Source organism: Cinclus cinclus, chromosome 7, assembly GCF_963662255.1.
Source record: "Cinclus cinclus chromosome 7, bCinCin1.1, whole genome shotgun sequence".
Taxonomy (NCBI): domain Eukaryota; kingdom Metazoa; phylum Chordata; class Aves; order Passeriformes; family Cinclidae; genus Cinclus; species Cinclus cinclus.
In genome coordinates, this window is record NC_085052.1 from 12317470 (window position 1) to 12332602 (window position 15133).

General features: G+C 44.3%; 1 protein-coding gene across 1 annotated transcript in view; it reads left to right on the plus strand.

Moving 5' to 3' along the window:
* Positions 1 to 661: 661 nt before the first annotated feature.
* Positions 662 to 15133, plus strand: part of NT5C2 (5'-nucleotidase, cytosolic II) — a 60236-nt gene continuing 45764 nt past the window's right edge. The window contains exon 1 of the mRNA XM_062496273.1: positions 662 to 685. The gene's annotated coding sequence lies outside the window, so the exon portion shown is untranslated. The remainder of the gene's footprint in view (positions 686 to 15133) is intronic.

The window sequence follows — 15133 nt, forward strand, 5'->3', positions numbered from 1 at the left end:
AGGAATGGGCAGAAGCTGATGCACAGGAAGCTCCACCTGAACATGAGGAGGAACTTGTGTGCTGTGTGGGTGAACACACACTGGTACAGATTGTCCGGGAAGGCTGTGGAGTCTCCCTCACTGGAGGTGTTCAAGAACCATCTGGACACAATCCTGCGCCATGTCGCAAATAACCCTGGCTTGAGTGGGAGGTTGGGCCAGACACTCCACTGTGGCCCCTTGCAACTAGACCCGTTCTGTGATTCTGTGACTCATGCTGAGGTGAAACTCCTTGTGGTTTAGTTTCTCGCCATTGCTCCTCATCCTGTCACTGGGCACCACTGAAAAGAGCCTGGCAGCATTTTCTTGGCACCCGCCTTTGAGACATCTACGTGCACTGATGAGAACCCCTCTCAGTCTCTCCTCTCCAGACGGAACAGGCCGAGCTCCCGCAGTGTATCCTCACACGGGGGACGTTCCAGACTCCTCCTCATCCCCGCGGCCGCCGCCGGTCCCCCTGCAGCGGCGGCCGGTGTCGCACTTTGCCGACGGTCCCTGGGCCGCGGGCTGTGCGGCCGGCGCGGGGCTCGCACACTGCTCGCGCTCCCTGCCGGCGGGGCGGGGCGCGGACGGCGCCTGCGCAGTGCGGACGGCGCGGGCGCTGCGGCAGTTGGTGCGGGGCAGTTCCACCCGAGCGCGGCGGGAGGTGAGAGCGGCCGCGGGCGCGCGCGAGGCGGGAGCGCGCTGGGGACCGCCGGGGCGGATGGCGGTGGGGGGGGGGCGGGGGGCAGCGCCCACTCCCTCGGGCGCGCGCCCCGGTGAGGGGAGTGCCGAGCCCGCGGCCGGGGCGGCGCGGAGAGACCCCCGGGGCAGCGCCCGCCGCTTCTCTGCTCCGTCCTGCCCGGCCCTGCCCCGGCAGCCGCCGCCGCCCCGTCCCGCCTCGGGAAGGGCAGCTCCCGCCGTGCCTCAGCCTCCCGAGCTGCGCCCGCCCGCGACGGGGCGGCGACTCCGTGCCCGCTCCGTCGCCCGAGCCCCCGGCACGGTGCGTGTGAGCAGGGCCGGGGCCGGCACCCGGTGCCTCCGTTTCCGCTTTCCTTCCTCCCCACGTGGACCGGAGGGTCCCGGCGGCGCCTTCCCGCCCGCAGGTGCCCCCGGGGCGGCCGCAGCCCTGTTGGGAGAGGCGGCGAGCGGCGCTGCCGCGACCCTGGGCGCGGAGGGAGCGGCGCGGTCCCGGGCAGCCTCGGGTCGGGGCGAGGCTTCCCTGTCACCGCTCCCGCTCCGTTCCGTTTGACTTGCTCTTGGCAGTCCGGCTGTGTCAGGCTGGAGCCGATAACCCAGGACCGAGGCACCAAGTAAATAAATAAATAAACCGGTGTAAGATTGCTTTCCTCGCATTTTGCTTACTTTTTTTTTTTTTTAATCCCTCCTTGCATGCCAAAAATAATGTTGCAAAATGTGTGGTGGAAACAAACCTACATTGGTTCTCTGATAGACCAGATGACTTAATATGACAGTACTGCTTCTTGTAGCACAGTTTTGAAAATTCCTGGAACCACTGAGATTATGAAACGCTGAAGTTTATTCCCTTGCTAGTGTTTCTAAAAGCTGCCAAGCTGGATGCTAAGGCTCCTCTTTGACGTGGTCTTGAGAACATTTCTCCCAAGCCATAATCGCTCACGTTTTAAAATATTTTTTTTTAGCTCTGTAATTTTTATTGCTTAAACATCAAAGATTGCAAAATGATCCCTAAGTAGTCGCTTAGAAACGTCTCCCTGTCAGTTCAGAGTAACACTGTCTGCAACTGAAATGTATTGATCCAAACAATCATTTGTCACTAGTGATTGAACTGAATATATGAAGATTTTTAGGGCCTTTCAGGGGCTGTGTAGTTTCACTGAAAACCTGAAACAAAATACAAAACTGCATTTTGATCTGCGGTTCAAGTGCTGAATTTGTAGTTCCAGCACTGAGCAAAAATCCCAGTGTTTTACATGCAAATCAGTCAGCTTAGCTCAGGAAGTCTGTCACTGTCCCTGTCAGCCTGTGTCAACCTAAACATATTTTAGAGTGGAACTGCTGTTTAAAATAATCTATTGCCATTAGTCTAGTGTCCAAAAGATCGTTCAGGAACTTGCTGGTTTGATTAACAGCAGTTGGGGTTTGTTCAAGCATAGACGTGGTTTTATTATATAGCACAATACAACCTTTACTCTGTACAGTGTCATTCAAACAAATTGTATGGCTAATGCACCACCGAACTGCGTTTAGAATGCTCTATTGAATAAAGTACAATTGCAGAGAGAAATGGGGAGAAAAGCTGTAAGAATGGGAGAGATGTTTTCCGCTGAGGTTTGAAATTGGCAGCCTGTTAGTATATTTGCACTGGTAGCAGTAGTGTTATATGATGATTCTAGGATATACGCTGGCGAAAATCAGACGCAGGCTGAAACTTTCCCAGGCAAATTTCCAGTTTGTAGGCAATTTTTAATCACCATAATGATTATGATGATATATCCCCCCCTAAAACTGTCACTCCTTGTCATGTTTTATTCCTAATATAGCTTGATGAGAAAGCTAATAGATCCTTCTTAAAATTGCTAGAAATATTTATCCTAGACTTTTTTTAACTTTCAGGGGATTTTTTTTTAACAGAAAGCTTGGTGTGGTGTTTACTGGTAAACATTGTAGTATTGTGCTTTTTGGGGAGCACTGAAAGGAGTGTTTTATTTCCTTCAAATATATACCAGTATATTATTTTTGCATTGGAAGTAGAAGGGAAGCAAACTCAGAATACGGTGTTTAAATGATGTTTATTGAAAAATCAGATAGCTTTATTTAATCACATCATAACTCTTGCAGTTCAGTGCAATAAACTAATGCTTGTTGAAAAGTGATAGGTGGGTGGGTGAGCTGTTGCAGTGTGAGCTGTTATCTGGGGATGGTGCAGGCTGGCTGCAGAGCAGGTCTGGCGCTCCAGGACAGGATGAGAGGGTCTGAGGGTCTGCAGCCTTTGAATCCTGCAGGAATTGTAGATACAGACTTGAGAGGAGCTGCAGGAAGAAGGGCTGGCCACAGCTCTTCCCTGAAAATCTTGAGCAAGGGACAGAAGTGCAGTTATGTAGGGGTTTTTTGCGGGAATTTTGAATTAGGGGGTGCTGTGGAGTCTGGGTGGGTCAGTACCATGGAATTTGCCATTGCTTGGGCACTGGTGACAATCCTACACAAAGCAGTGTTACCACGGAGAAGCTGCTTGGCCTGGGGAAAGTGAATTGATGGTCTCTAGCCAGGCTGCAGTGGAAAGTTGTCATAGGAACTGGCTCGCTGTTCTGCAGGCCTGTGGCTTGTCTTCACTCCTTTGAAAGAACACCTCAGGGTAATAAATACATTCCATCCAGCTTAAAGCCATGCAGAGAGCAGGGCACTCTGGCTCTACCAAGGGAAACTGAGGACAGTGCTGTACCCAGCAGGGCACAGCCTGAGTGATGTGCCTTGGGATGAGCTTGCAGTGCCTGCTCTGCACCAGGTCCCTGCCTGGGGGTGGCCCACAAACACTGATATAAAACAGCTGTGGCTTCTTCAGCAGTGAGAATAATAGGAGAGTAAACTGAACAGAATGTGCCTGGGAGGGGAAGACTTGCCTGGCTCTTCGGGATGTATTTGGGAAGAGATGTTTATGGGAATTCCTCACTTATTGTATTTACTGCATTTGCTTTTAAAATTTTATTTATTTAGTGTCAGCAGCACAAATATAATTTGAATTTTATTTGGAATGGCCACAATCTGAGTCTTCAAGGGTTGGCTATTTTGTGCTGAATCGTATTCTTTTATGAGTACCTTGAAGAGCACATTGATACATTTCCTATTTTAAAATGTCTCTTTTGATATTAAATAAAATACTATGTGTGATGATTATGATGCTTGTAGCATTGAGCAAAGGGTATTTTGTTTTTTAATCATTATGACTTATTAACTGGAATGGTTCCTAAAACCTGGGACTTTGCACTCTACACAGAGATCATGCGTATAACATGAATCTGCTTCTTTAACACAACTGCAGAGAAAGTCCAGTCTATACAATAAATAGAACTTTATGTATGGTAAACAGACCTTAAGTAATATCTGGAAAAATTTGTATCAGTCTTAAAGGTAGCCACTGTAAGAAGCTGACAATCTAAATCTGCCTACATAAATGTAATTACTAAATCTCATGCATATGTTTGTAGGGCTAAAAATGGGCTGGGGAGACTTGCCTGTATGAAGCCATGACTGGAGAAATAAATTTTTTATACGGCAGTATGAGATCAAGGAGGGAGCCTGAGTAATTCAACCTAAAAACCCACTACAATCTGTGTTGAATCTTTACTATTACCTGAACGTGTAACTGCGTGTGCACTATACTCTAAAGTCAAAAGCAGATTGACTCTTAATTCCTGGAAAATTGGGTCCTCAGACATAGGAGCAGTGACTGGCTGTGTGCCAGAACTCTTAGTTGTGTCACTGTTTCAAGTCTGGTACAGCATGGAAGAGGTTAAACTTGTGGCTTGCTGGTGACCTTAATTTATCATCCTCAGCATGAGTACCTGCTGTGGGATTTACCAGCACAGTCAGCCTTTTTTTGGTGGTTTCACTAGAGACACCATTGTGACTAACCTGGGGAGGTTGGAGACTCCACTGTGATCATCTACATGCTTCTCTTAACAACCAAGGAAGAAAACAAGTGGGTTCTTACCCTGTGCATCATTCCAGCTCAAACTGACTTAAATTCTGCAAAGGTGTGAGTGAGTCTGTCAGATGTGGAGAGCAGAAGCCACAGTAATGAGACACCTATAGAAGTGATGCTGGGACTGAAACCTGTTGATTTCTCTTTTGAAACTGAAAAATGTGTGGGCAGAGCTTCTGTAGGTGGATGGAAGAAGAAAGGGAGGTCCAAGGAGATGGGATTCTTCTGAGATTGGAAGGTGGCTCCAAAGTGAGGTTCGTAGAAACAGATATGCAGAAGCAGTGTACTCTAGTGCAGCTCCTGTTGTACCCAGCCTGTAAATAAGAAGGTAGTTGTGGTTGCTATAACTGCCATTCCGGCTCTTTTCACCACAAATTATTTATTTAAAAATAAAGGCTCCTTGAAGTCATTATGTGGTTCAAACTTAGCTTAATTTACTTATAAAGTATTCCCAGCTCCTAGCTGTGTTTCAGATATTTTCAAAGACTTGCTATTTTGCTTATGTGGTTACTACAAGATTACCATTGAACCTTGCTTGGTGCAGTTGGTTTAGAGGAAGGGGTAAAACAGAGATTTCCTGTACAGGGTCAGGTACAGACAAATACTTCCGTAGGAGGCTCTAAAGTAGAGTGGTTTTCCACTGTGTATTTAAGAGTGGGCCTTTGGGTTAGCTGGCTTTGACCCAGGCCTTGTCGTTTTCCCTGTTAAGGTTGGCATAATAGATAAAACTCTTAAGATACGTTCTTGCTAGATTTTCAGAAAACAACTTCTCACTGAACTTTCCAGGAAGGTACGCTTCCCCAGAATATTTTCCAACTGGTGTGGTCCAGTTTTGGCGCTTGTAGTGGCCAGATCTGGATTTTGAGACCTTCTTGGCTGGGTTGTCCCTCTCTTGTGCTAGCTGCTGCCTTTTCCCTGGCAGCAGCTGCTGCCTGCACTGCTCTGGTAGGAACAGCTGCATTCCAGCTGTGTCCATTGGGTTCAGGAGGAAGCGTTTAGCTGTGTTTGCTGCTGAAATCAGTACTCCTCATCTCCTTTGGAGAATGTTAGCTGTGGATGGGAATCAGCTCATACTATACTGCTTGGACCATGCTCTTCTTGGCATTTGCATCAAATGCGGTGTGTCTGGCCCTGGTGTATAATAGAGAAACTTTGTAGTCAGTTTGTAAAGTAATCTGGAAAGGAAGGTAAATTCAAAAGACTCAAGATGGTTTAGCGTAAATCACCTAGAGTTCTCTCAACTAGCTGAAATCTTCTGGTGTTTCGGTTGATTCAGTTGGTGGTGAGTTACATGTAGGCATGCACAGTGAATAATTAGGAACATGAGGTCAGAGAAGAGCATGTGAAAATTCTGCTCTCAGAAACCCAAAAGAGGTTCTGAGGTTTATGCCAGAGCTTTGTAATCATAACACAGCAATTACCAATAACAACATCTAAGAATAAATGCTACCAAAGGGCAGGCAGCATAGGTAATTTTGGAAGTCATTAAATAGAACAGTTACACTCAAAAATAAATAATCTTTTAATGTTGATTTTATTTGATTTGTCTGTCTCCAAGATACCTCCCCCCCCCCCCCCCCCCAAGGAATAGCTAGACGAGTTGGCAAAGGTATTTCAAATGTTTCTCTCTGATCTTTTTAGATTTTACAAAGCAATTCCATTTCAAGACTGTGCAAATATGTAGGTGGCCTTTAAAGTCACAGGAACAGGCTGTGAAATTTGGTCCCAAGTGTCCTGCTTAAATCATATCTTTTCTGACACCTTGTGCAGTATTCCCTGAGAGCTTTTAAGAATAGATGCCCACAATAGCTGCATAATTGTTTCTTTTTCATTGCTTGTTCAGTTTCACTTTTATAGTGTTACTCTGTGTGTTCTTTTGGGTCAGGATGAATTCATTCTCTAGAGAAAAAAAATGATCAGTTGACCATAAATTACATGTGTTCTGAGCATCAGTTAACTCGAGACTGACCCTGGAAACTGCTCTTCCAGTTCAGTTCCTGTAGCTTTCTCATCATTGAATACCAGTGGTTGAGTGAAGCTGGAAAGATGAATTTAGTATAGAAGGAAGCCAGACTAGTAAATCTTCTGTTAGTTCTGCTGTTTGGAAACTGAGGCAGGAGTCAAATTTCATTTTCTGCTTCCTGCTGCAAGTATCAGTTGGTGCATCAGTGATGTTTAAGGGCAGGTCAGCAAGACAGCCTGTCTCAAGTCTTTCAGTGTTTGAGCATGCTGCATTTCCCTATTGCTTACCTTTGTTTAAAAAAAATTTAAAAAGGAATATAAAGTATAGACTAAAGGAAAATGCAAACATGTGAACCAGGTCTCTCTGAAGGAAGAAGTGGTCATCAGGCCACTGTATTCCACCTGTAATTGAAAGCAAGACTTCAGCAGACAGGGCTAGGTAGAGCTCTGCTAAGGAAAAAGGATAAAAAATGAGTGTTTTTGCCTAGAGCTGTAAGTGGTTCAGGTAAGTAGAGATAAACTCCATCTTCTCTACCTGAAAATGCGTGCTCTTCCCAAAAGTGTCTCTCCTAAGCGGATACTGGTATACCAGATGACCTTCTGCTAAGTCCTTTTAAGTTGATTGTGTGATTTTAGCCTCTGGAAGGCATTAGCTTCCATGTACCCTTAACCACTTGGTGACTGCAGACATCCTGAGCAGAATGTGTCTTGCACATGTTCTGTTGTTTAATAGAATCGTCCTTATAGTGGTACTGGAATAGAATGATTTTATAGAGATAAGTATGTTTAAAATATCATCCCTGGAATCATCAGCAGATCTGTGTGATATTTTATGAGCAGATTTATACAAATTGGAAAGAATTTTACTTTCTGTGATCTGAGATGGAGTGTCTATCTATAGCTTTCAATAATTTAGGGACTTTTTCATGTCTGATCAAAATAACGCTGTAGCCTTTCTAAGAGTTAGTTAAAACACATTTGCAATTTAACCTTTCCTTTTTTTATCATGTGATAAGAGATTAGGTAGGTTCTTAACCTCTTGTTTTACATGTGTTTTAACTTCTCTTTCAATATTGCACTGGCAGTTATATGAGCCAAGGCCAAAATACTCTGCTTGCTAAACTTGAGCAATCAGGAGGGAACAGATGATGAAAAACTAACAGTGTTTTACTCATCTACCACTCATTTTTCTTCACAGACATGTGGAGAGTAGATACTGAGAGAGACAGTAATAAAACACACTGTGAGGCCTCATAAATCAATATGTGCTGGTGGGGTTAGGAACAAATATTGGAAAGGTTAGAACATGCAGAGAACTGTGTTCTCATGTTATGACGCTCAAAGCAAGGCTGAGGGTTTTTCATTTGGTGATTTGAAAGCAATTAGGAGGAGGCATTTCTGTGGCTGCCCAGGAGGCTTTTTGCTGACTGGGTGTGTTGTCAGCTCTTTTTTTTTACAGCAGGTCAGGTAACAGCTGAAAAAGAAGTCCTGGGTGAATCAGTGCTTTTCATATTGCTCTGCTAGGGACAGATTTTTAAAAAGGTGTCTCAGAACCCAGGGGATCCAAGCTGTTTGCTCATCTGCAGCAGGACAAGACTGTGCTGTTGAATGCATCTGCAAGTCTACGTTGACAAAGTACTTGAGGTTCCCTGAAGAGAGGAGTCCTGGCCAGAGGGAAGGTTCAGTGTTGGGAACTCTCAGCTCAGGTGATGTGCTGATGATGCCTTCTTAGTTGTTTGTTAATGTTCTCTCACCCTTCAGGCTGGCAGGTTTCTTCCAGTTTGCAGCTGATGAAGTAGATCTGTCACTTTATCGTGTTCCTTCTGAGAACTGCTTGTGCTGAGACAAATGCAGAGACAACACTCTGTGTCCTCCTCTGCTCCTGCCAGGGAACAGTCTCCTCTGTCAGCAGGACTGATTTAATATTAAAATCTAGGGACCTGAACAGCTGAAAGGTGGCTGTTTCCCCAAATTAACGTAGTGGTTTGTGTTTTGCTTGGACAGATTATAAGAAGTTTACAAAGAAAAGAGCTTGATTCAGTTGGAAAACGGTTTAATGTAGGTCTTTGGAATCACTTGATAAAGCTGAGTCCGTTAGGTTATCAAAGAGAAACCAGAAACTTAGCAAGAGCTCAAAGTCATCATAGATGTTCAGTTATTTTACTGATGAATTTAGTCATATAGTATGCCTAACAAAAGTTGTACAAATTAGCAGTCTTTTGGAAGAGCTTGCGTATGCTGCAAAGAAAGTACTTGTAAAATTAATTGTGGAGTTTCCTGTAGTGGTGCCTCAGTACTACACATCTTCAAGATTAAATGAGATTTGGGGACTGATAACATCTAGGTGGGGACAGTATTGTGCCCTTAGGACAGATTCGTAATTTCAGTTGTAATCAGGCAGACTATAATTACTATATTTGCCTCTGATTAAAAAAACAGGTCAGAAAAGTAATGAATTGTTCTCCTTATGGGGAGAGGGGAACTTCACTTGGTAAGAGCACTTCCAAACACATACAGTCTTCACATTCCCTGACTTTCCATCTGTGTGCTTGCTGGGTTGGTAGGTCTGTGTGGCTTGTTTCATGTCAGCAGGGAGCTGCTGCCTGCAGAGAGCATAGTGCAGGGCAGGTTTTGGGTACATGCCCTTGTGATCTGTCTCCATAGTGAGTGCTAGGTACTGGCCAGCCTCTGATTTGGGGAGAAAGAGGACTTCTGTGTGTTGCACGTTGCAGGGCAGGAGTACCTGCAGGTACTGAACTAGGAGGAACACAGAGCAGGAGGATGTTGTACTTCTGGCCTTTGTGAGCACTTCAGGAGAGTATGAGAGCTATCCCAGGGTGGATTTTGATGAGCTGAGCCTGCACACAGACTGTTCTCACCTGAAAGGCTGGATCAGCCTCAGGGAAGGCTTCTTAGAAGGGAGATGGGTAACCATTATTATGGATGAAAGCAGGAAGTCTATTAGGCTAGTATGTGTCTGGAGCCCTGTATGTTAGGCTGGCAGAGAATCAGGATCCTCCTTACTAAATTATCTCTGTATTTATTTTCACAGTGCCCTTTACAGCTGTGGAGTTTCATTATTTTCGTTTGGGTTTTGTGAAAAAATAGCAAGTTGAAAATTGGCTATTGGAGTTTTGTGTATGAAGTCCCTAGCTTTGCTGGGTATTATTCTATGTCTGGCATAGTTCCATAGTCATCCTTTTTTTTGAAAGATGGGTTTATCTGTCAAAGATCTGTCTCTTGGTATTGGGTAAGTTTACAAAAAGAAGAGAAACCAGGTTAGTATATGAGCATTTGGTCAGCTTTTTCCTTAAAGAAACTGGGAGGAGGAGGGAATGGCACTGGGAAAGAAAACTCTTAGCAGGGAAAGAAAGTTCTCACTGGTTTTGACAGAGCAGTTCTCAGAATTATTGGATTGTTTTCAGCTGTTGATCTCAGTGTTTTTTTCCAATCCCTTTTTTTAATGAAAGAGGAGCCAGTGTTCCCCAGTTCTTTACTCAGTGGCGTGTCCCTTGGCAAGTGTTGTGTCTAGAGCCCTGGGACTCAGGCTGACCAGCCAGTTGGCTCTCTTCACTGAGGCTGAGCAGGGAATGCTTTCTGCTGGGGCTGGAGGGAGATGTGAGTTCATATTTCCAGCCTGCAGAGATGGTTCAGATGTTGATTCTGCTGTCACATCTGTTTATGTAGCCCATAAATGTGTGGAGAGGGCCCATCCTGCATGGAAGAGGGTTCAAGGGTCTCTAAAAAAATCATCCTTCTTCATTTTAAAGACTAGAAAAAAACTAGAATGAAGTTTCAATATCCTTGCTTTGCCCATAAAATATTAATGAAACAGGGATGTGATCTTCAGAGAGAAGGGTTTTTTTGCTAGTAAGCTCAGCCAGTAAGCAAAAAATAAAAATGTCCTCCCTCAGCTTCTGTGTTTAGAAGATGAAGTGAACTTTTGGCTGTTTGCGTTATCCAAGCTGTCCTGCTTGCATGCTCTCAGAATGACTGCCACTGAGCCCAGTTGTGCATCTCAAATGCTTTCTTAGTTGCTCCCATGCTTCTGGAAAGGCCTGTTAGGTACGTGATTGCTTCCCAAAACCCAGTGGAATCTAAGGAAAAGCATCATTGTTTTGAAACACTCTGATCTGCTGCCAAAAGAGCTACTGTTGTGTAATCCTTAATAGCAGGTTAGAGTGGCAGTTGCTCCTTGGTTTGAAATTGGTATGTGGCAGGATGGCTTCCCAGTTCTCTCTCTGGGGATGGCACGTCTCATCTTGTTCTTCCCTTTGGGAACTGTGACTCACATGGCATTCAGCTGTCTTCAGTTGGGAATAGACCCTTGAACAGGCTGAGCATCAGTGGTACTACTTAGGGGTGACAAGAGAAGGGAAGAGAAACTGGCAGTTCCCTTTGAAAGTGGGGAGCAGTGCTCTGACTGCTGAGTACCAGGGATTACATTTGTCTATTCCTGCCAGCACATTGTTCTGATGTAAAAAAACATAGTTGGAATTAAAAAAAAAATTATCTTGACTTCCCTTTCTGATTTGCAGAACTCAGTGTATATACTTTCTTGCTGACATTTCTGCCTTTTGTGATCTTTGTGTTAACCTACAACTTGGCTGGCACACTGTCAGACTTCATCTGTGCAGCAAAGATAGTATTTGCAGGTATCAATCAAACATTGAATTCCTGTTGTGGGCATTGGCATCAAAGTTTACTGCCCAATTTTTCAGCTAAAGCAAATATATGGGAATTCTGATAAATATTTCAAAATAAAAATACTATAAATAATTTCTATAGGGTGAGCTGTATGACAACAAAAGGATCGAATTCATCTCTAGTTTTTAATCTTTCAGGACTCTGGGCAACTAGAGCAATTGCTTACAGGGGGAAAAACAATGTGAGTAAAGTATTTGAATTGTGTTACCTGTTTCTTGCTGGAATTTAACAGCTGGAAACAAAAGGCAGTGAGAACATCATTGTAGCCAGCTTTGTGCTTGCCTTTGGCAGGTGCTCAATTGGACAGCAGTTTGGGAACCTCCATGGCAGAGGTTGCTGCAGGCTGCTGAAGGCCTTTTCCCGAGGAAGTTTCCCAGGGCCATCAGAGTGAATGGTTTCTATTGGTGTTGGCTCAGAAGAGCCTTCGTTTATCCATTCACCTTCTGTCCCTGTGAAACCACTCTCTTGAGATTTCTTTTGAATACTGGTTGTGCATCAGCCTGATATCCACTGAGGCATTTGGGTATGAGGTGAGGAAGAGTCCCCTGAGGCATGATACTCAGTTTGATAGCCGTGCTGTATAGCTCAGACCATTTGACTTTTCTGCATTAATTCTTGACTCTGTGAAAACAAAAAGGGCTGATCAAAGCACCCACACACTTCATTTAGAGCCCTCTGATGATGGAAAACGTATTTCAGAAATTTGCTAACTCTCCTCTCTGTTAATATTTTTGTATTGTTTGATTTATTTAACTTCCAGTCACGGGGTCTTGTTCTGTCATTGCTAAACTGAGAGCCCTCCACAGTCACGCTGCTTGCCTGTGTGCAAATTCTTCTAGACCATTTTCATATCACCTGCAGAGCTAATCTCTGTACACTGGCAGCCTTCCACTCCAGCCTTACTGTCTCTCCCAGCTTTACTTCTTTCTCAGTATAATCAGTGTCATTCTGGATGGGGACAGCTGGCTGAAGACAGCTTTCCAGCAGAGTTGGTGTCAGTGACAGAGAAAGACAATGGCGTCCTGCTTGGTAGTCTTGTACATCCAAGGATCATATCTGACCTGCAGCTGCAGCATTTCTTTGGGAGCTCATGTTTGCTAATTCTTCTCTGTGGCGTAGCTCTTGTGCTTCTGGATCAAGTCTCACATTTCCTTAAGTGTGGCCCTTCTCTTTTTAAGTGCTGGAAGGATGGGGCACATTAGAGTTAGAGAAGTGGACAAATACCATTACCCCTAACAAACTCTTTGTGTAAGAAGCAGTAAATTTGAAATAACTAATATGGTAATTCTGGAAGAGATAGTGAGAAGCACGAGCTATATGGAATGCAGAAAATATGCTTATTAGCTCACTGGAGAATGGACTTCCTGTTTCAAGGCATTAAACTAATTTGTAGATAGAGGAGGAGAATGGATAGTCTCATGGTACTCAGAGGGTCAGATTTGAGGTTTGCTCCTCAGAGTTGCACTGCAAATTCCATAGTTTTTAAAATTCTATTCCAGCTATCCATAACACTGATGGTAATTAAACAATACTTAAAATATTTTAATGAACTAGTGCTTCTTGGAACTCCTGAAAGAACAGAACTTCATGGGTAGAAATGGATGGACTCAAGAAGAAACTCCAAATTAAGGTATTTCTGGGTTTTAGTGTGTCTAGTGAATTTGGGTCCTGGGGTATTGGTGGAGCTCTAGGAGCTGCACTGTCATTCTGTGGGTGTGGTTGTCACTAGAAATATTATGATTAAAAAATCCATGTAAAATAAATAGGGTTTTGTTAAATATATTTTACAGTGTATTTGATACACAGACATTACTTTAGTATCTGGCTTTAAAACAGATAAAATTCAGTCTGAAATGAGATCAAATCCCATAATAAATTGGATGAGTAGAATTCTCCTTTCTTATATCTTACCCATTCAGAAATAGTCCATGAGTTACCATTGTCTATCAGTCAGACCATGGTCAAATGAACATACGACTGGGAATGAATGCTTTACCAATTTCACTAAAAAATTTGAAAAAGCAGCTTCATGATGTAAGCACTGTGGTGGTGTCCAAGAGTAACTGCTACCCCCTTCCTGTAGGAAGAGTCAGAGACAGTGTCAGAGATTGTAGGCTTGGAGCTAGGAGATTTAGTATGATCCGTGGAGCAAGGAGAGTGTTATCAATCTAATGTAATCCAGTGGATCTTTGGATACCACAAGTGGCACCTATAAACTGACTACACGTGTCTGTGGTTAACCTTAACAGCTTCTTAACATCATCTCTCTACCTCTTTAATACCCTGTAATCAGTATACAGAATTATCCTGCTTAAACCCAACCTTAATTACCATGAGTGAGAGTACACTTTGAAGTGTCTCTTGGAAGTAATTTAATATTCTGATATGAAGGATGTGTTTTGCTCGTCCTGCCATACGGAACATGAAGCCTTGCTGTCAGATAGGCAACCACACTGACGTGGAAGATCTTCAAGTGAAGAACTTAACTTTAGACATAAAGAGAGGAGAAAAAAAGAGTCAGTTTTCTGGTTTAGATAATTTACAAGCATTGCTGCTTATTTCTCAAGTCATGGACACAGTAATTTTCTGAAAGCGTCACTAATTAAAAACATCTTTTGGAAACAGTTTCCCTTTGGCCATCAAGCAGAAGTATTGGCAGTAAAAGACAAAAGTGGTTTGAATTGTCATCACAGGGCTGTGCAGGAGAGGGAAGGAGCTATATGAACTAACAGAGGTAGTGTCTAGGGCTGCAATTCAGAATAAAATCAAAGCATCATTTGGCCTCCATGCAATCCCTATGTCTTGGAGCCCATCAGAAGCCTGCTGTTCTGTAGCTTCTGTCATTCACAAGTACAGGCTGACCTCTCTGTCTGCCAGTTGATGCCAAGTATTGAAATTTGAATTTGTGTAAAAGTATACTGTGCTAGGAGCATGCAGTGTACCTGTGATTCATCCTGACAGCACTAGGAACTCAGACTGACTTTTAGCACAGGGACTGAGGAATTAGTGCTTCTGCATTTGATTCCCACTTGTTCTGTGTTATTACCTTCTCTGTGCCTTGCTATTCTTAGTTGACAAAATGGGGACAGTACTTTTGCTGCCTGTAAATGTATTATGTGACCGGGAGCTGGTGAAGTGCTTTGGGACTGCAGGTGTGAGAATGGCACTTGTGGTGAGGCCAGGAGCCTGCCCAGCCCCTGCTCACACAGTGGCACTGGGAGGTGCCATTGAGGGGGATGACACAGTCCTGGCCACTTTTTGCTGTCCATCCCAGAGAATGGAGGAGGTACGATGCTAACCTGAGCGGATTTCGCCTCCTCAGTTCTTGCTGTCCCAAGTGTCTAGCCTGAACGAGGTGCAAGCTACTTCTGCTCTCAGTGGAGGGAGTGGAATGCTCCAGAAAGGGAGTCGCTTGCTTTTCCTAACCACACTTACATGGATGGTCCTCTAAGCTGCAGAAAAGATCACTTTTCCCCTCCCCTGCCCTATTTGTGAGGCTGTGTCATGACCCAGACCAGGAATTTGACATGAGTCATGAACAAGCCAGCCCTATTCCAGCTCCCTTTGCTTTTGCCAGTCCTCAGAATTTTAGGATGGTTCACTCCTCCCTTGCTGAGACCCCACAAAGCACTTTGAAGTGGAGCAGTGCTGCAGTGGGGAGCCAGGAGCTGCTCCAGGCTTGGCAAGGGTGTCACGAGACTCGTCTGTCCTCCCACAGGCTCCGACTAGACACAGAGCTCCTAAGGAGAGAATGTTGGGTGTGAT